General features: G+C 36.4%; 1 protein-coding gene across 1 annotated transcript in view; it reads right to left on the bottom strand.

The window, feature by feature from the left end:
- The window catches only part of side-VIII (sidestep VIII), a 361297-nt gene that overhangs the window by 132823 nt on the left and 200987 nt on the right, over positions 1-27487 (bottom strand). The gene's annotated exons all lie outside the window — the stretch shown is intronic.

Raw genomic sequence — 27487 nt, 5'->3', positions numbered from 1 at the left:
CGCCTAATCATTGAAGAAAGGTAGCTCTCACTAATCACTCCTCCTATTCTGAGCAAACAAAGTGCGGATTAATGGCATTAATAAAAAAAAAAACGCCTCTTGAGAATGGGACTGTCATACTATAGTAGTTGACTCTACACCGCAACATCGACAACACTGCTGTCTGCATGTACAGTTAACCTTAGTCTGTTTATGTCTCTGCGAAAGTAATATCATCACATTAGAAGGAATGAGTACATGTATAGACGGTGGGTGAGTACGAGCAGGTTGGATTGCTCCCCCCCCGCGCGAGGTCCTTTTACTACTTCGAGGGTGCACATAATAATAATAATAGTCATTTTTTTATATTTTTAAACTGATTCTCTAAAATTTTTACATATGTACAATAATCATCTCGAGTGACATTCAACAAATTTTACAATGCTGAGCGCTAAGTGCTGCATATATGGTTCATTTTCTACATTAGATTTCAATAGAAATATTAATAACAATTTTTGCTCACATATTATGTATTCGCAACATGAATTGTTAATATTAACACTGAAGATTATACAGATTTTTTGTATAGTCAATATATATACTGTATATATGTTAAAGATAACAAGCAATTTTATAAACTTGGTTTTAGTCCTTTATTTTTCCCAAGTTAGCAAACATTAAGTAACCCAAGTTTGCGCCTGAAGTATTTTCAGATCTGAGGCAACTCGTGATAAAGGTGGAATAAGATCTGATCACTTGCCTTAGTATCTCCCATAATGCAAAGCACATCTCCTTGCTGACATGTATGATGCTATGTATTATGGAAAGGGCCACTACCCAGACCGGTTTCGACCTTTATTGAAGTTTCGTCAGTGCAAAGCACATCTCCTTCAGTACAAGATCTCGCCCAAGTAGCAATACGCACAAACTTAGACCTTTACATAATACTTCATCACTATCATGGCACTCATACTTACCAATGATTGTCCGGACACTTCAGCAATTTACAATTGATAGTAGTAATAAAGTTGTTATTTGAAGAGCGTTTCCTAACAACTATTTAACGTACTAAACATTGTAAACCCACATACTGTATTAGTAACATGTCAGAAAGGAAAGAGTTAGAATTAGGTACCCCAGAAACATGTTCTGAAGATCAAACATGGTATTGTTTCTGTTACGTTTTCAAAAGCCAAACGTTGAGATGTTACATAGGCCATGAAGACGGCGTCCAGTAAGTGTTATATTCAGTGCACTCCCTTGTATAGAACGCGTGTCGAATGATCTGTGGGAGTAGTATAAAACAGCAGACTCAACGACATCACAAACTTACTCTCACTCGCATGATGTCTTGCTTGGACAAACGATCCAGAATTCGTACAGAAGCTCTTTATCGATCAATTTATTCTTTTTTTTTTTTTTCAATGGGTGTGCCATTTTTATAGAAAATGCTCAAATTCTAAAAGATCTGTCCATGGAAAATGAACTACAATACAAACATGTATAGTAAAATAGCTTTCATTCTCCTATTAATAAAGTTGTTATTTGAACAACTATTTAACCTACTAAACATTGTAAACACACATACTCTATTAGTAACGGGGAAAGAGGGAAAGAGTTAGAATTAGGTACCCCACAAACATGTTCTGGAGATCAAACATGGTATTTTTTTATGCATTTTCACGCCTCACTGGGATTCAACCCAAAGCATTAGGTAGGAGAGCGCTTACCTCATTCATCTAGCAAGTCTTGTTAACATAACATTTTGATTTTTTAATTTTTTTACCATACATTATGCTCCACGGTGAAAGCATATAATCATAGAATAATTTTTTCCCAAATTTCGTATTATAGTAAAAAAAATGTGTTAATCAAAAGTACTACCCAAGAGCATGATCTCGCCCAAGTAGCAATACGCACAAAGTTAGATCTTTAGATAATACATCATCACCATCATGGCACACACATACCACCTACCAATGATTGTCCGGACACTTTACCAATTTACAATTGATAGTAGAAGGCGAACCGTAATATCTGGAATATCCTACTGCACATTTGCAGGAGGCTTTCCACCAATGTGGGCAGACATCAGGTGGACTTTTTCTCCATTCCTCCATCAAGGAAGCACTATGTTCAGTGACAGATCGAGGAAGTACTACTCTGAAGCCAGGGTCTGGCTCTCATTGACGAGACCTCAATAAAGGTTGAAACCGGTCTGGGTAGTGGCCCTTTCCATAATACATAGCATCATACATGTCAGCAAGGAGATGTGCTTTGCATTATGGGAGATACTAAGGCAAGTGATCAGAGCTTATTTCACCTTTACCACGAGTTGCCTCAGATCTAAAAATACTTCAGGCGCAAACTTCGCTTACTTCCTTGTTTGTTTACTTTAGGAAAAAATGATTAAAACCAAGTTCATAAAATCGCTTGGTATCATTAAAGCATAGTATATCCAAGGAAAAATCGTTTCTACATTATATATATATATATATATATATATAACATATATATATATATATATATATGTTAAAGTTACCAAGCTATTTTAAATAAAAACCTGTTTTTTTTACTCCATTTCCCAAGTAAGCAAACAGACAAATGGAGTAAAAAAAACCAGGTTTATATTTAAAATAGCTTGGTGTCTTTGACATACATTATACCCAAGGTAAAAAACTTTCTATATATATATATATTTATTTATTTTTTTATTGAACTTGATAAAATATACATTTGAAGAAAGATAACAAAAACGGACTATTTACATATTATAAGAATGTATATTACAGAGAAGAAAAGGAATTTCTTTTTAGAGATACAAAAGAAATGAAGGGGAAAAGGTAATTTCATGGTAGGCAGGATGTGTCTTTTCAGTAAGAGCCAATATTACAGTTGAGCATCACTTTTAGTTATTCTTCAGCTGAAGTGTATTGTCGTCGGCAATCCAGAACAGGGTACCAGTTGGATTCCACTCCTCTACGAATTTTGCGACAGTTCCTGTTTCTTTGTAGTAATCGAATTCCATTGAAAGCCTGCTTTGTAGTTTCCGCCGTAGGCTACACACGAGGGTTTGTTCCGATTCAGTGATGGATGGGTGCTGGTTATTTCTTGTGTGCTTAAGGTAGAAACTGTAAATAACGGCCTTGGTGCAGATGAAGAGGAAATTGCATATTTTGTGTTTGTTCTCTTTTGTATGGACTAAATTCCAGTAGGCTTCTTGGCTGTGTGCGTAGTTACAGGTGCTAGAGGCTGTATTCAGGGCGTTGGTGATCATCGCTCTTTGTTTGCAGGACAGTTTAGATATGTGTGTTCCAAGGTGCCTGAAACTTCGCAGAATAGACACTGATCCGATTGTCTTAGCTGAAATTTGTGGAGCTTAGTAGGAGTTGGCAAGATGTTATGCCATTCTCTCCACTGTATGTCGGAATCTGGTTTGGCACACTGTGATTTATATTGCAGATCCCACTGAAAACTGAGTGGCATGTGCGGCCTTGTAGATGAGAGGGTTAAGGATGAATATAAGAAGGGCGAGGATGGAGACACTGACACGAGGAAGTGGTATATTTTCTTGTAATTGGAGGGAAGAATTGGAAGTGAGGCTTCAGATGATACAAGATGAAATATCGGCCGCGAGCAGTTTCTGGAAGGAATACGGACTCCCTGAGGTATAGCGATATCTGGATAGGATTTTATAATAGCAACTTGCATCTGTTGATATTGCTTTTCAGTTTTTGAGTTCTTCATTGGTAGGCTTGTAAATGTTTTCCACTTTAGCGTCTGGGTCAGGAGATCCCCTATGACTCTTATTCCTTCCCAGTTCCATGTAGGGAAAAGAAAAGGCTGGCCAATTGTGAGACGTGTTATGTTTCTGTTCGAAAATAGCGGTTCTGTAAGTACAGCTGACTCTGTTGATCCTGTAAGTGTGTGATGAAGTCCTGAGTTTTTCCACAGCTGTAGAGCATCTTTATAAAAATGAGGTAGTTTAGGTGGAGATGGTGCAGGACTGGCCTTTTCGGAGGATTGTGGAAAATGTAAGTCCTCTGGTGGATGATTTCATGATGTAATCGAAGGTGGTTACGTAAGCTTGACTGGACTGAACTGTCTTTAGGAGAAGGATTATCCTGAAGGATGTAATCTTGTTTTCAAGGGAAATCAGGCCTTGAGCTCCCTTGCTGAGTGGCTTGCAGAGTTGAGGGTATGTTGTCCAGTGAGTTTGTTGAAGAAGAAACGTTTGATTTCCTTTTGAATGTGGTAGAGAAATTCTTCGGTGGTGTACGTACTTTGAGGGTATGCCATAAGACACTCGCAGCTATCTGGTTAACTATTAGTACTTTTCCTCTAAGTGAAGACATGGAACGAATGCTGTTCCATTTACCTAGCATCTGTTTAAATCGGTTGTGCAGCTGTGTCCAGTTCAGTGTGTTATTTATTCTGCTGTTGCCAAGGTACACTACACACCTAAGTATTTTTGTCCTTCACTCCACCAGGTACATTCTATCGGAGAATCATTTCTATCCTTCCTTCCACCACAAGTCAGTGGTTTTTGAATAATATAATTTGGCCCCTGAGGCTTGTGCATATAGTGTGTGTGTGTGCTTCCTTGGTTACTGCCATTTCTTCTTCATTTCGGATTATTACAATGACGTCATCGGTATATGCTGATAGGGTTATTTTTTTATGTGGATCTGTTATGCTGGTTCGTTTGGAGATGATGGTGTCGTGTACTCATTTTAAGAAGGGTTCTATGGCCAGTGTGTATAACTGTCCAGAGAGAGGACATCCTTGCTTGATCCCTCGAGAGTATGATGAAGTGCGTGTGAGCCTGTTATTGATTTTTAAACAGAAGTGTGCATCTCTGTATAGTAATTGCACTGTTTCAATGATGAGAGGACCATAGCCGAATGCCTTTAGTACTTCATAAAGGTACTCGTGCTCTACCCTATCGAAAGCCTTCTCCTGATCAAGGCTAAGGAGTGCAAGGTTTTCGTGTTGGCTGTTTGCGATGTGGATGATATCTCTTATTAAATGGAGGTTATCGTGTATTGATCTTCCTGGGACAGAGTACGTTTGATGTTGGCCAATAACTTCAGGCAATGTTGGATTTATTCGGTTTGCTATAACTTTGGAAATTATTTTGCAATCGGTATTAATTAGGGAGATTGGACGCCAGTTTCGGATATCTGTGTGGTCTCCCTTCTTTGGTATCAATCGTCCTACTGAGGTCGTGACGGATTGTGGGAGCCATTGAGGTAGCTTTCTCGCAGTGTTTTGAGGAGAAGTTGTCCGAGTTGATTCCAGAAGACTTGGAAAAATTCTGTAGTGAGACCAGCAGGACCGGGAGATTTGTTCTTTGGTAAGGATGTGCACGCAGTTTTCAGTTCATCTAGCGTGATTTTGTTTTCTAAGTGGTTCCGATCTATTGAAGAGATTTTTTTTGTTACTGTCAGTATTTCGTGAATGGCATATTGGGATGTTCCTGTAGAGCTGTTTACATTCTTGTAGTATTTTAAGATTTCAGAAGTGATTTTACTTGGATCTTCTGTGATGCGGCCATCTTTAAGTCTGATTGCAGATATGGAGTTTGCTGCCTGGCATTTTTTTTCCAAAGAGAAGAAATATTTTGTGGGGCATCTGAAAGATTTATTTGTGTATGCCGCGATCTAAGTAGGGCACCTTTTGCCGATAATTCTGCATTTTTTTGCATGGCTTGGAAGGCAGAGTGATATTCAGGGCTTTCTTCTAGGAGGTACTTCAGCTGTTCTTCTAGTTGTCGGATTCAAATGTTCCACTGTTGATTTTTCGGGTGACCTGTAGATCTGCGTAAAGGATATTATTCGTGATTTTAGGTGGGGCCACCATGTTTTCATTGGTTCTGTATCTACTTTCGAGTGAGTGAGGTTATTTATTAAAGCTTGAGTGTTTATTATATGGTCTGGATCTATCAGGAGAGTATTGTTGAAGATCCAATAGGCACTTCCTGATTGGGATGCTTCCAAAGATAATGAAAGTTGCAGCTTGACGAAGCAAAGATCTGAAATGTAGGAAGGAATGTGTGAGATATTTCTAACTAGAGGCAAGGTGTGTTTGGAAATGTAGTATCTGTCCAGTCGTGGCTAGTAGAGTGGCCTATTTGTCGCTGTGATTGCTGACCTCCATGTGTAGGAGTTCTTATCAGGATGTTGATGCCGAAAGACGTCGATGAGTTCATTATCGTTTACCAGTGTTTGAAGTTTGTTTATTAATTGGCTAAGATGTTCAGCACACTGAAGTCAGTCTTTTTCTTGGTCAAGAGTGCAATTAAAGTATCCAGCTATTATGATATATCCTTGGTCTATACTAGAAAGATGGTTTTGAACGAAATCCAGGATTTGTGATTCGAGAGCATTCTGCTGTGGTATATAGATGTTGAACACATGTCGGGTATTATGGTTGAGTGCTATTATGTGAGCATACAAGGCATATCCTGGTATATCAGCAATCACTTTTAGTTTGTATGGAGATCGATGATGTACACCTAAGCTAACTCCTGCTCCATGATGTTGTTGGGTTGCAGAGTGCTGTAAGTCATAGGCCACTCTGCCCATCTTCTTGATAATAGATAGATTGTTTTTTATTTAACTTGATAAAATATACATTAGAAGATAGGTAACAAAAGGACTATTTACATATTATATATATATATATATATATATAGTAGAGAGAAAGAACGATTTTCTTTTCGGATATACGATCGAAAATGCAATAAATGAATCGACATTATAGTTCAGTTTCACTCTTAGTTATCGAGAACAGAGTACCAGTTGAAAACCACTCCACTATGAATTTCGCGACAGTTCTTGTTGCTTTGCAGTAATCAAGATACAGTGAAAGCCTGCTTTGTAGTTTCCGTCGTAGGCTATGCATGAGGATTTGTGCCGATTCGGTGATGGATGGGTGCTGGTTATTTCTTGTGTTTTTTAGGTAGAAGCTGTGGATGACGGCCTAAGCGCAGATGGAGAGGACATTTTGTGTTAAACTTGGTAAAAGATTCAACGAAATGTATAAAATGCTTCAAAAAGCATACGGTGATGACTGCTTATCCCGTATTCAAGTTTGCCAGTGGTTTAAGCGATTTCAAAGTGGTCGCTTGAAGACGACGAATAGCCGGGCCATCCAAAAACTGGACCGAGCGAAGTTAACATCCTAAACGTGCGTGATTTCATCAAAGAAAACCCGAAATCGTCCGTGAGATTGATTGAAGATAAATTGCGGATTCCAAAATCAACTCTGCACAACATTTTGATCGAGAGTTTGGGCCTTCATAAATGGAATTCATGATTTGTTCCCCACAAGTTGACCGATGACCAAAAAATGTATCGAATTGAACCCTGCAAACACCTCATTAAAACCGCTTGAAAGGACTCGAACTTCGTTGAAGCGATCGCTACTGGTGACGAAACGTGGTGTTTTGAGTATGAGCCCGAAACATAGCGCCAGAGTGCTGAGTGGAGACCACCAGAAAAGGGGCACCCGGAAAAAAAATCGCTTGGAGAAGTCAAAAGTAAAGACAATGTTGATTTGTTCCTACGATTCCAAGGGCATTATCCACAAAGAATTCGTTTCGCCTGGTCAAACGGTAAATGGTGAGTTTTATCTCGTAGTTTTCAAGCGACTGATCGCGTACCGCATGAATATCGTGACGACCGACCGTACGTCAAAACAGACTGTCACTCACGGCACTATAACTCGGTTCTAATGAAACAAATGTCATAAACAGTTGACACAACACTAACGAAGGTTGCCGCTTTCGACAACAAAAAGACACAACAGATGGAGCCACTAGTTTCTTCTATTTTCGAAAACTTCGGTTTCTTTTTGGACAGAGGGTGTGTGTGTGTGTGTGTGTGTGTGTGTGTGTGTGTGTGTGTGTGTGTGTGTGTGTGTGTGTGTGTGTGTGTGTGTGTGTGTGTGGTATTAACTCGCTATTGGGATATGTTCATATTTATATATACTGACTATAACCGAGACTAGAATAACAATTAAATTTATTCAAAGCGCAACATGTTTCATCGAATTGTCCGACTTCTTCAGGCGTGGGAACAGAGAAAGCAAATAAACACTATAAGAAACATCGTATCACTATACAAACGACTATTATTAATAGTCGTTTGTATAGTGATACGACAATCCGATGAAACATGTTGCGTTTTGAATAAATTTAATTGTTATTATAGTCTCGGTTATAATCAGTATATATAAATAATATATATATATATATATATATATATATATTTTTTTTTTTTTTTTCGGCCCATATAAGACAGGTTGGCTGTTCAACCTGTAGTACTTTAGTACCGTATATGGATAGTGGAATGGGAAAGGAGAACCTTATTGACATTCGATTTAAAAGCCTGTGTATTGTATTCCTTGGGAAGTACATCAGGCGGAATATTGTTCCACACTACAGCAGTAGCAGTGATGAAGGAGGAGGAAAAGAAAATTGTTCTGTGGGTTCAACATCCTTTCACTGTACATTGGAGTACAGTGAAAGGATGTTGAGCAACGGCTGTACGTGTTCCAATGGGCTTAGTACAGGGTGGGGGTGGGAATTATTGATGTTGTTTCAGATGAACATTTTCCATGGAAATATTTATAGAATATATAAATTGCAGACACTAAACGTTTATTCGAAAGTGGGGGAGTGAGTTGATAAGAGATGGATTATTTATCCGTCTAATTGCTCTCCTAATTGAATCAAGAATTTTGAGGGCACTTTTAGTAGCCTCACTCCAAATGTGAGAACAATATTCGATAGCTGGGCGGATTTGCGATTTGTTTAAGGTTAACAGCTGTTTTGAAGTGAATTAACGTCTTAAGCGAAAGAGAAAGCTTAGTTTTTTGGAAGCTGAGGATGCAATGGTTGTGATGTGTTTATGCCAGGAGAGGCTTGATGTCAAGGTAATTCCGAGAAGAGAGATCTCATCTTGTCTGGGAATTTGAGTGTTATCAAAAATAAGACTGGGGAAAATGGTTTTTTTTTTGTGGGAAATAAGACAGAACTGGGTTTTACTAGCGTTTAGTTGCCGAGGTTATCTGAGCCCCATTGGGGGAAGGCTTGGGGGTCCGAATTAAGGGAAGTTGTGGTTGATGTTCTGTGGGTTGAAGTGAGTTGTGTAGGGTAAGATTTATCAAATGAAAGGGAGGAGTGCAATGTGTGCTGTTATCTACAAAACTGTGTATTGGGTTGAAAGTCAACTATCAATAGGTCATTGATATAGAGAAAAACGATGGTCGGTGAGAGAACTGAAGCTTGCGGAACCCCAGCATTAGTTGGATTTGAGAGGATAGGGAGCCGTTTACCATCACACATAGTGTGCATCCTGACAGAAAGCTGGCAGTCAACCTGAGGAAGTCCTGAGACAGTCCAAATGATGAACGTTTAATTAGGAAGCCTTTATGCCAGACCCAGTCAAAGGCTTTAGAGATATCAAGTGCAACTACCTGGGATTCGCCAAATATTTCCATGTATATATATATATATATATATATATATATATACTGACTCCTGTCCTATTCTGCCTGTACACACTCTCTTATTCCACTTGTGTGTGTGTGTGTGACTCCTATCCTATTCTGCCTGTACACACTCTCTTATTCCACTTGTGTGTGTGTATATATATATATATATATATATATATATATGGGAATAAATTTTTAACTTGGGTATATTGTATATTAGGATAACCAAGCAATTTTATATGCTTGGTTATTTTAGCTCCTAATCCCAAGTATGCAAACAATTAAGTTTGCGCCTGAAACAAAGTTCAAGTCTAAAGATGGTACAACACCTGTGCAACTCATTGCAAAGGTGGGTAAAGCTCTGATCACTATTCTTAGTATTTTCCCATAATGTAAAGCACATCTCACTAGAAGATGTATACTGCAATGCATTATGGGTGGGGTCACTACCCAGACCGGTTTCAACCTTTTTTGAGGTCTCCTCAGTGCCAGACCCAGTCAAAGGCTTTAGAGATATCAAGTGCAACTACCTGGGATTCGCCAAATATTTCCATATATATATATATATATATATACACACACACACAAGTGGAATAAGAGAGTGTGTACAGGCAGAATAGGATAGGAGTCAGTTCTGCTGCACAGACCTTCAGGAAATTTGGAGGAATGCCATCAGGGCAAGGAGCTTTTTTGTGTCTAATTTTGATAACAGGTTTATGATCTCTTTCTGGCAAAAGGACACAGGGGACATTGTATGATTGGTAGTTGGAATGACTGGGGACATTTGCCATTGTCAGTTATGCGTGGATTCGAGGCAAAGTGTGAAGCCAGGAGATTAGCTTTTTCTGTCGGCGATGTTGCAATTGAGTCATCTGGGTATGATAGGGGTGTGTAGGGCAAACGTTGCGACTAATTTCTTTGACAGAGACCAAAAGGCATGGCTGGCGCTAGGACAGGCTTCAATTTTCTTGCTTTTTGTCTGTTCAAATTCTGTTTTGAAATCATTGATAATTTTTTCATCTGTTTCAGGCTTCAGTAAGAGCACTGAAGGAGGATGGAGTTCTTAATTTGAGCCAGTTGTGGTACGCCTGGTTTTTCATTAGTACAGTCTTGGCACATCTTTTGAAGAACCAAGTTTGAATAGGGGACAGCAGAGAGAGTAGTGTGGGGAATGTATGTTTTCAAGCCAGTGAGGATTACTTTGGTAATACGTTATGTTGTTATGTTTGGATTGGAATTCTAGAAACAATAGTCCAACCATGGAAATGGAGCATAGTATTCTAGGAGGCTGTCCCATTTGGCACTGTTATAATGCCAAACTACTCTTGTGTGGGTGTGATTGTGTATGCGATGTTGCATGGGGAAAGAGATGAGCAGTAGGTTGTGGTCAGAATTACCCAGGTGTTCACTACATTCACTGTATTTGGAAGGGTCATTGGTAAGGAGGTGATCTAGGGTATTTTTGGAGTGATTTGGGTTATCTAGTATTCTGTCGTCTTATGAACAATTTGTGTAAGGTCGTTGGTGATGACAAATATGTTGATCCCAGTTGAATTGTAATGTGTCAGCTTTCACCTTGAAGCTTTTTATTAAGCTTATCTGAAGATGACGTCAGTCAGTTATTGTTTACTGGTTTGATTGCTGCGTTGGAAGCAGACTGACACTTTATACATTTACCACAGAAAGTCCTAGAATAAGAAACTCATTCACACAAACAGGCAAGCAAGGGAGGGCGCACACACACACACACACACACACACACACACACACACACACACACACACACATACAAAAAGTGGATAATTAGGAATGCGATGATGTCTCACTGAACTACAGTAAAAAGCCTGAACTAATACTATATATTGCACTTCATTAAGTCTGTGGGGTGCGTATTTCTCTTTCATAGAATGTCCCTCGGGCACTTTTAGGCTACTGTACTTTGTAAGGTTACTGTATTCAAAAGGTAGTCGATTTAGCATATCTGATTAATAATAATAATAATAATAATAATAATAATAATAATAATAATAATAATAATAATAATAATAATAATAATATGCAAGAAGGAATAACAAGTCGCTCCTTCCCATATTCTTGCTAAATTTTTTTCAAGCGCGATTTACTCTTTAGTTATTAGACGACAGATGCTGATCCTCTAAAGCAGGCATATCAAACACGAATGAGGTTCGCCGACAAGTAACATGCGGACCGCCAAACTCTGTATCAAATATGGTTATTTAACTTTTGACAACACCGAATTAAATAAACATATTTAAAAATTAACATTTCCATTTAAGATTATTTTATACGCCAAACTACTCTGCAATTTCTGAAGGAAATAATGTTCTGTTTTTCATTTCAAAGAAATCTTGTACCCCGCTGCATAAATATCAAACTTGACCGATTTTAATGAGCAAGTCTACGAACTCCACTAGATCCGCTGACCAGAGTAATCGGAGGCTAGCCGTTAGCAATTTTGAAGTCGTAAGAAAGTGTAGTGTTTTCTTTATAATTAATAACGAATTTATAAAAAAAAATTCGAAACCTTCAATCAGTATGAGTAAAAAACGATTAACTGAAGAAGAACATCGTAGTTTTCAAGAAAAATGGGGGCTACAATATGTTTGTATTCAAGAAAAAAAATGTGCCTGATATGTAGAAACTCTATTGCAGTTTGCAAAGAATATAATATTAAAAGGCATTACGAGACAAATCGTAAAGAGAACTATGACAAATGTTGCGAAACTTCGTGAAGATTAATTGTCATAATTAAAGTTGACACTTCGAAATCAGCAAAGTGTATTTACCAAACCTAGTGAAGATATATGATCTGGGGTAAAAACCAGTTATTTGTTATCACATTTAATTGCAAGCCAGTCGAAACCATTCACTGAAGGGGAGTTTATTCGCGAATGTATTATTAAAGCAGTTGAAGTGTTGTGTCCAGATCAATTAAAGAAATTTAAAAATATAAGCTTATCTCGAAATACCATTGATAGTAGAAGTGATGATATAGATGATGATATCCAAAAGAATTTTATCGTTATGCCACAAGCAAAAGAAAGAATGAATGTGGAAGAATAACTTTATTGAATGTAGATGGTACACGAGTGTCGGAAGCTAAGGAGCTTGTTCAGTTAATGAGTGCTCACTTTGCTAAGATATATCAACCAGGTATATGAAGCATGGTGCTACTGCTACGTTTGATGAAGAGTTAGAGGTTCATGAAATTGAGGTTGAAGGGATTTTGAATAACCTGGATAAGAATTTGTAAAGAGGGACAAATGGAAATTCTGCACGCTTGTTAAAGGAATGTTCAGATGAATTGGTTAGGCCTTTCACGCATTTGTATAACTTGAGTCTCAGCTCAGGAGTGATACCACAGGAATGGAAAGAATGTAATATAGTTCCATTTCACAAGGGTTGTGCAGAAACTGATGTGTCTAACTATCGACCTATTAGAATTTCTAGTGTAGTAGTGAAGATTTTAGAGAAGTTAGTAAGAACTCGCATACAGAAATGGGTAGACAAGCATTCTATACTCTGCAGGGAACAGCATGGGTTTACTAAAGGAAGGTCATGTTTTAGCAATTTTCTCATATTTTATAATAATGTTACGGCCGAGTTGGATAAAGGGAATGGATACACTATGATAATGTTGGATTTTTCCAAGGCATTTGATAGGATACCACACGACAGGCTGTTGCGTAAACTAGAGAATATGGGATTGGAATATAATCTCTTGACTTGGATCAGGGAATGGTTAACAGACAGATATCAAAAAGTGGTATACAGTGGGTGTGAATCTGCCAGATTTAAGGTATCTAGTGGTGTATACTTCAGGGATCCTTGGGCCATTCCTGTTCAATCTATATTAATGACTTCAAGCAAGGTCAATCATCAGATTTGCAGTTGTTTGCTGATGATGCGAAGATAGGCAGGGCAATCAGGGATGCTACTGATATTCAGCAATTACAAAATAATTTGAATAGACTGGAAATCTGGGCAAATGAAAATGTCTATCAGTTTAATGTCAGTAAGTGTAAAGTTATGCACTTTGGTGTGATTAGAGTTCCAGCGGCATATTGTTTTAGAGGGATTATGCTACAAGAAACTGAAGAGGCAAGGGATCTTGGCGTATTGGTGGATAAGAATTTAAAGTTCAAAGGTCACATAGCAAAAGTTGCAAATACAACACGGAGGATAATTTCTATGTTGAAGCGAACCTTGACATGTAAGGATAAGGAAGTAATTTTGCCTCTTTATAAGGCTTTGATAAGACCACACTTGGATTACTGTGCTAAGATTTGGTCTCCGGGTTCCAAGGGGATAAAGAAGCCGTGGAAAGGGTGAAAAGAAGAGTTACAAAGATTATATTCGGATTATGGGATTTAGATTTTGAGGAGAGATTGCGAGTATGTGGATTATAGACTCTGGTTAACAGGAGAAAGAGGGGTGATATGATAGAGGTCTATAAACTTTTGAATGGGTGTTATAGCATTTCTAGTGATGAAAGTTTTCGTTATATGGAAGGCAGTGAGAGAACACGTGGGCATCCATGGAAGTTAAGGTTGTTCTCAGTCAAGAACGAGGTAACAGCTAGGTTTTTCTCCCAGAGAGGGAGAAAAAGCTACGGTTAGTGAGTGCATCTAGTGTAAATGAATTTAAGGGAAGGTATGGTAGCTGGGTTGGTTAAATTACAGCCTCACTCGATGAGTTCTTGACTCCCTGGAGGTCTCAAATAATAATAATTATAATACTTTTTATTTATATGATATCTTGTTTTGGCTGTGTATCAATTACGTGAATAAAATAATAATAATAGTAATAGTAATAGCCGGGAACTTATGGAATCAACTAAAATCAATAATTGGAACATTTCAGACCTATTCCCTTGCAATTGACAAAAGTACAGATGTACGGGATATCGCTCAGCTGGCTGTTTTTATTCGTGGATGTGATATGAACTTAAAAGTAAGTGAGAAATTATAAAAATTATTCCTATGCACGATACAACCACTGGAGTTGATATTTTTGACGCTCTTGTGGAAGTTTTGAATGAATACAATTTACAGTTAAAAGAGCTAGTTTGTCTTGCAATTGATGGTGCTACGGCCGTGAGTGGTGTTGTTAAAGGAGATGTTACACATTTAAAAGAAAAATGCAAAGAACAAGGTAATAATAATTTTCAACATTTTCATTGCATTATTCATCAGCAAACATTATGCTCTAAAGTTTAGATATTGGACATGTCGTAAAAAATGTTAGTAAAATTGTAAATTATATTCGTGCACGTGGGCTTAATCATCGCCAATTTAGTAACTTCCTAGAAGATATAGAAAGTGAATATATCGATCTACCTTTTTATACAGAAATTAGATGGCTTTCCAGTCATAAAGTTGTAAAGTAATTCTTTGAATTCCTGGACCAAATTACCATTTTTTTTCGAAATATTTCGATTCATTTGAATCGACAAATTATGAATGTGAAATATTAAAAAAGTATCAATAGATAAAGGACCTGGCTTTTTCAGTTGATATTACAAGTCACCTTAGTCAACTTAATCTTAAGCTACAAAGCAAACATCAAGTAGTTACCATGTTATTTGACAATATTAGCATTTTCAAACTGAAATATTACTTTGGCAGAAACAAATTCGAAAAGAAAATTTATCCCATTTTGAAAGTTGTTAATCATTTTTACTAAAATCACCGAAATTAAAATTTTCAGAATATGCCAATCCAATTAAGTTATTAGAAAACGAATTCGAAAGAAGATTTTTAGATTTTAAGAAATATGAAAATCAGTTTCACTTATTTACTTCTCTATCGATTGATGTAGAAACTGTTGATGATTGGAATTAATCGAAATTCAGTGTGATTCCGTATTGAAACCAAAATATGTGGATGTTGGAATTCCAAAGTTCTGTAATTATTTATCAGTCGATCGACCCCAACGTGTTATGTGCAATTAGGCGTATTTCATCTACTTTCGGTAGCACATATTTAGGCGAACAACTATTTTCAACTTTAAAGAATAATAAAACTGCGGAAAGATCAAGATTAAAAGAGCAGCATGTACAAGCAATATTGAAAATAACTACAGTTCAGCAAATTTAACCAAATTTTAGAGATTTCGTTAATGAAAAACGTTGTCAAGTTTCTTCAAAAAATGATAGGTATAATTTTATTTAAATATGTAAACTTTATATTTTATATGTATTTTTGTAACATGGTTGTATTTTGTACTTATATACTCTAATGTTAATACTAAAAATCTGTTTCCTCTCTATTTCGAGATTTTTTTTCTGTTGCTGCTAGTAGCTTGACGTATAATTCTTACTTTGGCCCATGGAGGTAAACGAGTTTGACATGCCTGCTCTAGAGGCTCTTGTTAACGCGTCAGAATAACGTAGCGGGATAATTTCTTTATTGGGAATTATTCCAGGCTAAAGATATGCGCAATACATATCTAATACAGAGACTTATCCTCTTCTTTACCAAGACCGTATTGCATGGCAAAGGGTCACATCCTTCCAGAGGTGTCCCCGTTTTCACAGAACACTGCGGATCTAGACTGGAAAGTAGAAAATATTCCGGAGGAAGGCAATGGCAAACCACCTCTGTACCTTTCCAAGAACATTCCATGAACATTCCAAAAATGAGAAAATACGATATGGTGCTGGATGGTAAGACCCCCGAGCCTGAAGGCATCCAACGTGCAACTGGGGAAGAAAAGAGGGCTTCCACAAGTAGAACTAGTTTTTATGATGTGTCCAGGTCAACCCGGAAGGAAGCTTGGTCGCGGATGTTGCTGGTTGGAAAAGGGAGGCTCCCTGTTTCACAAGAAACCACATGGTCGGAACTTGGAATGTTGAAAGTATGAACCGAGGTAAGCTGGAAATAATAAAGATGGAAATGGAGAGCAAGAAGCTGGATATATTGGGAGTAAGTGAACTTAGATGGACAGGAATGGGCCATTTTGAATCAGCGGGGTTACAATGGTGTATCACTCAGGACATGAGGCAAGTCGTAAAAATGGAGAATCTTTCTTACTCAGGAAAAAGATGGCTAACTATATATTAGGTTATAATCCAGTGAGTGACAGAATCATTTCTCTCGGAGTGAGTGGGCATCCAATGAACATGACCATCATTCAGGTTTATGCACCCACATTGAAGAATTTTATGGCAAGTTACAAGAAGTGATAGATGCAACACTAAAGTGCGATTTATGGCAGTTTATTGGAGATTGGAATGCAAACGTGGGAGAGACTGAGGAACAAGGAATAACAGGTCGTTTTGGTTTAGGTAAGAGAAGAGACTAGTTGCGTTTTGTGCAGAGAATTCTTTGTTTTTTGCTATCACCTGCTTTAAACAGCACAAACGCAGATTTTACACTTGGATATCAGCTGATGGACAACACAGAAATTAAATTGACTATATACTTAGGCAAAGAAGATGGAGAAATGCAATTCAGTCTGTCAAGACTTTTCCAAGTGCAGACTGTGGAACAGACCATGAGTTATTAGTGGCTACGATACTAGTGAAACTACGGAAACTGAAAACAACACAAATGTCGATCAGATATGATCTTGGAAACATACCAGCTGAATACAATATTAGTATACAGAACAGATTCAACACACTAAATTTGTGTGAAAGAGAACCAGATGAACTATGGGAAGATATTAAAGATATAATTAAACTGAAGCAAAGATGTATATTCAAATAATTTCTAAGAAGAAACTTAAATGGCTGTCAGAAGATGCCATCAAAACTGCTCACGAAAGGAGGAAAATGAAGGCCACAGAAAATTTGCAGGATGTATGGCATTTGATTGCAGAGTTTCAATCACAAACAAGAAGAGACAAGGAAAAATACTTTAACCAGGAATGGCAAGAGATAGAAGACCAAAAGAAAAAAGGGAAAACAAGAGATCTTTTCAAAAGTTCAGGGAACCTACAGGAATGTTCAGCCCCAAGGTAACAATATTGAAAAGTAAACACAAAGGATATCTTACAGAAGCTGCAGACATCAAAGAAAGATGGAAAGAGTATACAGAAGCTCTTTACAGAAAGGACTCCAAAATTACTGAGATATTTGAAAAGCAGGATTATACACAGGAGCCAGTACCACTAGAGAGTGAAGTGAGGTGGGCACTGCAACAGATATCCAGTAAGAAAGCACCAGGAAGAGATGGAATACCCATCGAATTGCTCAAAGCCTTGGGAGAAGAGGCAGTTAAAATTTTAACAGTTCTATGTCAGCGAATTTGGATCACAGCTACATGCCATAGGAAATGTGAAAAATCAGTTTATATACAGTACCTTTATTGAAGAAAACCGATGCAAGAGAGTGCGAAAATTACAGAACTATAGCACTGATTTCTCATGTAAGTAAAGTCTTACTTAACACTTTCATTGCCAAGCTGAAAATTGGAATTTCGTGTGGTGCCCAATTTTTTTTTATTTTTTTATTTAGTTAGCGACATCAACGCGATAATGCGTGATCGGCCGTTTGGTGAGAACTCGCATCGCGCGATATCGCGTGATTGACAATAAACGTGTTCATATCATTCAGAAAAGACTGGAACCATTCATGAAGAGAGAAATGCCAGAAGAACAGGCAGGATTTCGAAAAGGCAGAGGAACAAGAGATCAAATCGCCAATGTGAGATGGATAATAGAAAGAGCACAGGAATATCAAAAGAATGTCTACCTTCGTTTCCTTGACTATAGCAAGCCTTTAGACCAGTGGTTCCCAAAGTGGGCGGTACCGCCCCTGGTGGGCGGTTTGATTACTTAAGGGGGAGTTAAGAGGCAAGCAGGCAGCAGGGGGGGGGGGCTCTGAAGGTGTGATACAAAATTCTGAAATGTGCAATAATTAATTGCGGCTGTTTGATTATTATTGTTGTTGTTGTTTTCAAGACATTTTTTGTTGTTTTCCATGTTGTTGTTTTCAAGACATTTTTTGTTGTTTTCCATGTTGTTGTTTTCCAAGACATATACTGTTTCCAAGACATTTTTTGTTGGTAATTTCTGAAGTGGTCCTTTTTTACCTTAATAATATTGAGTATGTTATAATGTATTTTCCCATATTCTTATTTACTGAACAAAAATGTGAAGCGTTTAGCTATGTAAGTGTTGTGTCACAGCTTGGCAAATTACAGGTTAATTTATATTGTGAGGATATGAAGATAAAGATTATTATTTATAAAAACTGCTTTCAAATATGTATGTACGCTTATTTCTGCATGTTCCAGAATAGAAATGGCAGATGCAGATACGTCAAAGAAGAAATGTAGGCAGTATAGCTTTGAATACCTAAAATATGGATACAAACCAGCAGCTGCCAATTTGTGAAAGGCTCTTCTCAAATGAGGCCATGAAGCCTTCCAAAATAATTGAACATTTGAAGAAGGTACATCCTGACAAGGCAAGTAGAACAAGGATTTACTTTCGTTGGAAGTTCCAGATTAGATAATAAATCCATTTTCCGAAACTGAGGTAGTGGGGGCCATGGAGGAAAAACTAATTGAGCTGCAAAATGACTTTGAGCTGATGCCAAAATTTAAGAAATCTTATGAAGAGTTTTGGTTGGTTGTAGAAAGAGATCTCTGCTCTTTCTGCAAAGAGATTTCAAAGCCGAATAGAGAAACTACAAGAGTTTCATGCCGAATATAGAAACCATAAAAGTTTCGGCGGATCCAAGGATAAGCAAACCTTTCATGACAGGAGCAACTCATAGTAAAGAAGGAATAAGCTCTGATCACTATCCTTAGTATTTCCCATTATATAAAACACATCTCCTAGTGGTCATGTATGATGTTATGCATGTCCACTAGGAGATATCTTTTAAATTATGGGAAATACTAAGGATAGTGATCAGTATTACTCCACTTTTACCACGAGTTGCTCCTGTCATGAAAGGTTTGCTTACGCTTTGATCCGCCGAAACTTTTATAGCTTCTATATTCGGAATGAAACTTTTGTAGTTTCTCTATTCGGCTTTGAAAGGATGTTGGATTCAATATCCACTTAATTTGAATAAGACTCCAGATAACTCAACGTGGAGATTTGATTACTGCTAAGTTATATTAAACCAGACATAGGAAAACTATGTTTCCATGAAGTCAATCACTCTATGAAGCCCATCCATTACATTAAGGATTTTCAAAACATTCACGTCAATAGCTGTTATTGAATAGCCTTATAATACAATGTTTTATTAGATTTTAATGTAAAGTTGCTATTAAAGTTAAATGTTTTTTTTTTATTTAAAATAAATTTAAATTATAAATTAATATTTGTTGTTAAAATGTTATTACCGTTCCTTGTGGATTGTGTGAATCGTTTTTCTGAATATAGGTGGATTCAGATAAGATACGGGGGCACTGACGATGAGTTTATGGATTTGAGGGGGCGGTGGCCCGAAAAAGTTTGGGAACCACTGCTTTAGACTCTGTAGATCATGTGAAACTCTGGAATGCGTTAAGAACACATTCCACAATTTCACATGAAGGATACTGAAATGCTCTTGGAGTTCCAGAGCATTTCATTATCCTTCTGATGAATCGTTATTATGATCAATAAGCTACTGTCCGAACAGATCTTGAAAAGACTGAGTATTTCGCAATAGGTAAAATGGTGCGACAAGGATGCATTTTATCCCCGTTCCTGTTTAACTTGTACAGCGAATACATTTTAAGAATGACAGGGCTGGAGGAGTCTTCAGTTGGAATTAAAATTGGTGGAAGAAATATTAATAGTTTGAGGTATGCAGATGATACCATCTTGCTAGCAGAATGCAAAGAACATTTGGAGGAACTTATTATGAAAGTTATAGAAGAAAGTGCTAATTACGGCCTTAAACCTAACCTCAAAAATACATGAGTTATGGCAACATGTGAACTTAATCATTTTGAAGTAGATGGGGAGAAAATGGAAGCAGTTAACAATTTTGTGCTCTTAGGATCCCGAATTGATAAAAATGGGTATTGTACTGAAGAAGTTAGAAGAAGATTATTACTTGGAAAGAAAGCAATGCCAAATTTGAGTAAGATCTTTAAAGATAAAGACATTAGCCTCGCAACAATAATCAGAATCGTATTCCAAACGTAAAGCAGTGGTATCCCATTACTGTGATACTTTATGGATGCGAAAGTTGGACCCTGAGAAAGAGTGAAAGAAGAAAGATAGATGCATTTAATTATGGGCTTGAGTACGCTTACCATGGACTGCAAAGCAAACTAATAAATTAGTGATAGACAGAATAAAGCCAGATTGCTTCCTCGAAGCTATTATCGTTAAGAAAAATTTGTTACTTCAGACATATTATGCAAGCAAATGACAGGCTGGAGAAGATGATGATGCTTGCTAAAGTTGATGGAAGCAGGAGAAGAGGAAGACCAAGAATTAGATGGGTGAATGGAGTTAAAGAAGCAGTTGGAATGCCTTTGGAAATTCTGAAAGATATGGCCAAGGACAGATCTGAATGGAGAATGTATGTTCGTAGAATCGCCAGGAGTCGAAAACGACTCGATGCAACATATCAACACAACAAAAACAACAACAACAACGACTAACGCAGCCGCTCTCGGTCTATTTGACAGAAGAACGGAATCCTGTGCGTGACGGATAACTTCCTCTTTTCTCACCGTCGTTCCTTTAACATAATAGGACGAAATATCAAAGAAATAAAGAAGGCAAAAATTCCCTTTATAAGAGGTATTTTCTTTAAAAAAGGAAGGAAAAGGAAACGCTTCTCGAACTTTAACCTACCGCAACAAATTCAGTAGTTATTCTACCAATAGGGTCTCCTACGCCGGACTGGTCAAAGGTGAGGATTCAGACTAAGAGAGGCACTCTGGTCCTCAGGTTGAGGGTTAAGCATGAGGCCGACAACCTCATCTTGTAAACATCTTACTTGTTAGGAACCAAGCACCAAATAAGCCTCAATATCGGACTGTACAAGATGGAATTCGACCTCTTGCTTGGAATAAAGGATTACGATTTGGAACGTGGAATGTTAGAAGCTTATATAGAGCAGGTGAAATGCAAACTTTAAGTGATGAACTCAAAAAATATAAAATGAATATAGTGGCAATTCAGGAAACTAGGTAGATTGATAGTGGTGAACATAAATTAGGAGATTATTTATTATTATATGGTGGATTTATGATACAGGATTTATGATACAAAGAAGGCTATGGGCGTCGCTTATAAGTTTTGAGGCCATCAACGAAAGACTCAGTAAAATAAGACTGCTAACAAAAAAAGTTCAAAATAACCTTAATTAATGCATATGCACCACAGAAGAAACTAATCAGGATACCAAGGATACATTTTATGATACTCTGGAAGGAATAATTGATGAAATACCACACCATGACTAAATTATACTTTCAGGAGTCCTCAATGCAAAAATAGGAAGTGACGAAATCTATAGACCAACAATCGGAAATAATAGCCTACATGAAATCTCAAACGATAATGGGATAAGTTTAATAAATTTAGCCATATCCAAGAATCTGATAATAAGTAGCACAACATTTATGAGAAAAGACATCCATAAGCAAACATGAACATCACCTGATGGATTAACCCACAATTAAAATGATCATATTTTAATTGAAAAAAGAATTAGAAGCAGTATTCAAACTGTTAGAAACTATAGAGGTGCTGATTGTGATTCAGATCATTATTTGGTAGGATCAGTAATGAAAGTAAAATTTAACAAAAACTATTTCAATAAAAATAAAGAAAAAACATCCTAAACTCGATATTGATAATCTCAAAAATAATGTCATAAGATAAAACTACTCTAGTGAAATAAAATTAGGCCTTAATAATATTGAAGAAACTGAAAATTTCGATACTCTATGGAATGAAATTAAGTGCTGTATAAACAAAGCATCTGAAAAAGTTTAAGGATTCCAAAATACTTCATACTATCATAAATGGTTTAATAACAGATGCAAAGAAGAAATAGAAATGAAAAAAAGGAGCTAAGCTTAAATGATTTCAGAAATAACAGGACAACAATAACTATCAAAACTTGAGATCTGCTAGTAGAGAATCAAACAAAATAATTAGGCAAGAAAAAAGACTACATCTCAAAGAATTAATTGATAAAACTGATAAAGAAAATAGATATAAAAATGGAAGAAACTTTTTTCAAGATATAAATGAACTAAAGAAAGGCTATCACTCAAGAACTGTAATAATTAATGAAAATAAAGGACATATTATTGCAAATGACAAACACATGGCTGAAAGGTGGAGGGAATATTTCAAATTGCTGCTAATCTTCAAAATCCCAAAGCAACATTCCTACTGAGAATTTACTCTACTTGTGAACCAGAAGTGAAAGAGCCATCATTTAGTGAAATAGAAACAAGCATTAAAACTCTTAAAAATAATAAAGCTGCAGGATTTGATAAAGTGACATCTGAACAAATTAAATGTGGAGGAAAAGAATTAACTAACAAACTGTTCACACTAATTAAACTCATTTGGAAAAATGAAAAACTGCCAGAAGATTGGAAAGAATCAGTAATAATCCCCATCCACGAAATGGTGATAAAAGGAAATGTGAAAACTACAGAGGCATCTCACTTTTAAATGCTGGTTACAAAATCTTGTCTAATATTAGCCTAAAAAGAATTATCCCATATGCAGAGGAGATTCTCGGAGAATATCAGACAGGATTCAGGAGAAATCGATGACCATTGATCACCTTTTTACCTTGAGACAAATTCTAGAGAAAAATTGGGAATACAATGACGAAAGTCATAATCTCTTCATCGATTCCAAAAAGCATATGATAGTATACATCCAGAAAGTCTATGGAATATCCATTTGGAAATTCCATAGGAATTTGGAATACCAGAGAAACTAATCAGATTGATCAAAATGTGTGTACAGGAAAATCAATGTAGAGTCCTCGCTAACAACATATAGTCAGAGCCATTCAACATCTCTACGGTTTTAAAACAAGGAGATACGATATCACCTATTCTATTCAACATAGCATTAGAAAACGTAATCCGAGAAACAACGAAAAGTACTGTGTCATGCTCTGCATCATTGCTGGGGTATGCAGACGATATTAATAGTATAGAAGAAAGTAAAGATGATATAACTGAATCTTTTATAAACATTAAAACCTCTTCCGAAAAATTAGGTCTTAATATTAACCAAAATAAAACAGAATATTTAAAAGTATCTAGATGTAATGATCTCAATATGCCATCACTTATTCAATTTGCTGACATGGTATTGAAAAACTCCATGCAATTTAAATATCTAGACTCTATAATAACTAAAGATAATAAGATCCAAAGAGAAATAAAGATGAGAATCCAAGCAGGTAATAAATCTTATTTCTCACTTCAGCACCTCCTCTCATCTAAAAATCTGTCAAATGAATCTAAAATAAATACCTACAGAAGGCTAATAAGACCAGTCGTATTATATGATGCAGAGACATGCAATATAACAAAATCTGATGAATATCACTTACAACGCTTCCAAAACAAAATCTTAAGAGAAATATTTGGTCTGGTGAAAGATCCTGCAACAGATGAATGGAGAAGGCGAACGAATAAATAACTCTATGAACTTTATAAAAAGCCACTAGTAATAAATGGAATCAGAGTTAGTCGCATGAGATGGTTAGGTCACCTGGAAAGAACGGAGGATAAGAGGCTAGTAAGGAGTACCTTTCTACATCACCCAAATGGAAGACGTCCTACAGGAAGATCCCACAGAAGATGGATGGATAGCATTAGTAGTATGGGAGGCACTTCTGACAAAATGATTCCGGTGGGCGTGGCTTCCTGACGTCATTGTGAGTGACGCCATGAGTTTGGAATGTGTTGGTATTTCCCTGTGGGCATATGTGTCAATGGCTTCAGTTCTCGTGTTTTGGTTCCATATGGCATTATGGGTGATGGTAGAGATAAGGATTCGTGTTGTGATTGGTGGGACACTTCTGACAAAATGCTTCCGGTGCGCGTGGCTTCATGGGTGTGGAATGTTTGGAATTTCCCTGTGGGCATATGTGTCACTGGCTTCAGTTCTTGTGTTTTGGTTCGCGTATGGAATTATGGGTAATGGTAGAGATAAGGAATCGTGTCGTGGGTGGGTGTTGTTTTCAGATGTAGATAAGTGACGTCATTTGTTATTTGTAAATAAATGTCGTCATTTGTTATTTGTAAATAAGTGACGTTGTTGTTTTGAATGGAAAGGATGATATTAGTGTATAAGAAATCGTGTCGTGATTGGTGGGACACTTTAAACAAGATCAAGATCAAGATAAGATAAGGAATCGTGATGCGAATGTTTGTTGTTGTTATTGATTTTGGAATTTTTCGCTGGGGCCCTTGTCTGTCAGAAATATCACGTTATGTTTTTGGTTCGTTTATTGCCTTGTGGGTGGTATTTAGAGATAAGAATCGTGACGTTATGTTTTTGGAAATTCACAGTTTCGAGGTTTTCTGAATAATTTAATTATATGCTATGTCACTCAAACATAGTTTTTTTTTTTCTTCTATAGATGGTTGTACTAATTTCCAATACATTTTGAGGTATTTCTTTCCTGTTAAACAGTGGGATTCTTAGAGTAAGTCGCGATGGCGGCAGTGTAATAAGCTATTCGAGCTTTTCTGAATAATTAATTATATACTTAAAATACCTGTCCTTAAGCACACACACACACACACACACACAAACACACACACACACACACACACACACACACACACACACACACACACACACACACACACACACACACACACACACACACACACACACACACATATACACATTAGACATAAAAATCGCTAATGTATCCATGTTGATACTCTAATATATACCCTATGATTATTCTTATCGAAAAAAAAAACTATTCAGTATTAGAATTACGCTTACCAAAGAACATGCGAGCAGTTGTTATGTTTAAGTTAAAAAAGTACTTACAACTTTCCAGATGACTCTTCTAAATACGAATATTCCAAAATAGTTCAATTTTATATCCACAACACAACACAAACACAAAAACCACAAAGAATGAAATTTCTGTAAATACTGTAACCTGAACTAGTTACTTCGTCCTTTAGATTACAGACTGTAGAAGCTGTGGTTTCGTCATTTGCAATATCCCCCAGCGAGCGGTTTTCTTCAAAGGGATGAGATGAGTCACATCCGTAAATTGGGTTATTGTTCAAAAGGTAGCATTTCCTCAAGTTTGGATATTTCTCAAATAATTACATATGACTAAGGACTTAGTATCAAGATGTTTGAATAATACATATCCTAAAATTATTCATTCTTCGTTACCGTCGGAATTCATTGGTGTTGTAAATTAATGCTTACATTTAATTTTAATTTAGAGTACTATCTGATTGGTTGTCTGTATTAATTCTTTCCCACTGTTGCCCAACCTTGGTGGGAAAGTCTATGTGCCGTTTTGTTTAGGGTAAGTGTTATTTCCGGTTTCGAATTCCGATTGCTGTTATGGAATGTTATGTTATGGAGTATGGAATTCAGACAAGTGAAATTTTTTTTTTCAATTGATTCGTTATTTTCTGTATTTTACTTTTACAGGTCATATTCTAACAGAATAACTGAGCAGAATTAATAAATATATAAAGTATATGAGAATTTATTTTCCAACACTGTATATTTCTCATTAAGTCTTACCTTTAAGGTATCTTATCCGGTTGCCTTTTGTTGTACGTAGGTAAGAAATCGTGTGTTTTGTTTCGAACTCTTGGTTTCCGTTGGGAAATTACCAATATAACTATTAATTTTACCTTCGATTCCTTGTGCTCTTAACCTATTTCTGTAAGTAGAATTTATTTGTTAATTATTTTCCCACACTGTTAATTTTCATTCATTAACCTTGTTTGTAGATAACAGTGACTCATTTCCGATCAGTCGGTCATCGTTCTTTTCTTAGGCGTATAGCTAGCGGTTACTTCAAAGGTAAAATTTTTCTCACGGATGTGTATTAGTCAACTTTCTGATGGGTAGCAAAGGTTCGTAATTTGACCTTGTGTGATCGATAAGAACTAAGTTATTCATTGTCACATGATGTGATTTTTGATTTTCCATTGGTTCTAATTTTTTTATAAATAGACTAAAGGGTCACTCTTTTGTTCCAATTTGAGTTTCTAGTAATAACTTTCTAGTAGTATTTGTAACAGTTGTATGCATTCAGAAGATTATTATAGTTTCAAAATGAGTTTTCCTGGAGAAAAGGTAAGTTAATTTTGTCATTTTATAGCAATGTCATATGAATTTTAGTGACTACATTAGCGATTTTGTCTATAAAGTTATAAGGTGGTTTTTGCAATGGAAAATAAAAATCATGTTCATGATATTCATTCTGTTTTGTGTTAAGTGAAATCCCATAAGTCATATATATATATATATATATATATATATATATATATATATTTTTTTTTTTTTTTTTTTGATTGGGAAAAGATATTGAGTGTGGTTATTTAGTAATATTGTGTTAGTGTAACCATCGTGTAGTATCGAAATTTGCTAAAAACGTTATGATGAGTAACATTTAATTTTATTTTTTGGTTATTAGGATTTTTTGGGGAAAATTTTTGAGGGGTGATGTTTAGTAAAAGTGTATTAGTGAAACTCTTATGTAGTATTGAAATTGCTAAAATCACCTTGAGTTTTTATTTCTAAAAGATATTTCTGAAATCTAGAAAGTAATTATTATTTTTTTTTTTAATAGCGATCATCTGTTATTCAGTTTATTGATGGTAATGGGAATATATTCAATCATCAACCCACCATTGTAGAGGTAGATTTGACTGGAGAAAATGAGGAAATCACAGGATGTGGTATTAATTCTAATATAACAATCGCTGGTGTGGCTGGAGGAAGTCACAACCCTCCCTAAAATTTATATGATTCACATTCAGTTACTGGATGTGAAACTAAACTCTCTACTTCTACAACTATCGAACCCTCACTC

The sequence above is a fragment of the Typopeltis vanoorti genome, chromosome 23, assembly GCF_054136105.1.
Source record: "Typopeltis vanoorti isolate ZY-2024b chromosome 23, IOZ_Tvanoo_1.0, whole genome shotgun sequence".
Classification (NCBI taxonomy): Eukaryota; Metazoa; Arthropoda; class Arachnida; order Uropygi; family Thelyphonidae; genus Typopeltis; species Typopeltis vanoorti.
This window is presented reverse-complemented; position numbering and strand designations above follow the sequence as displayed.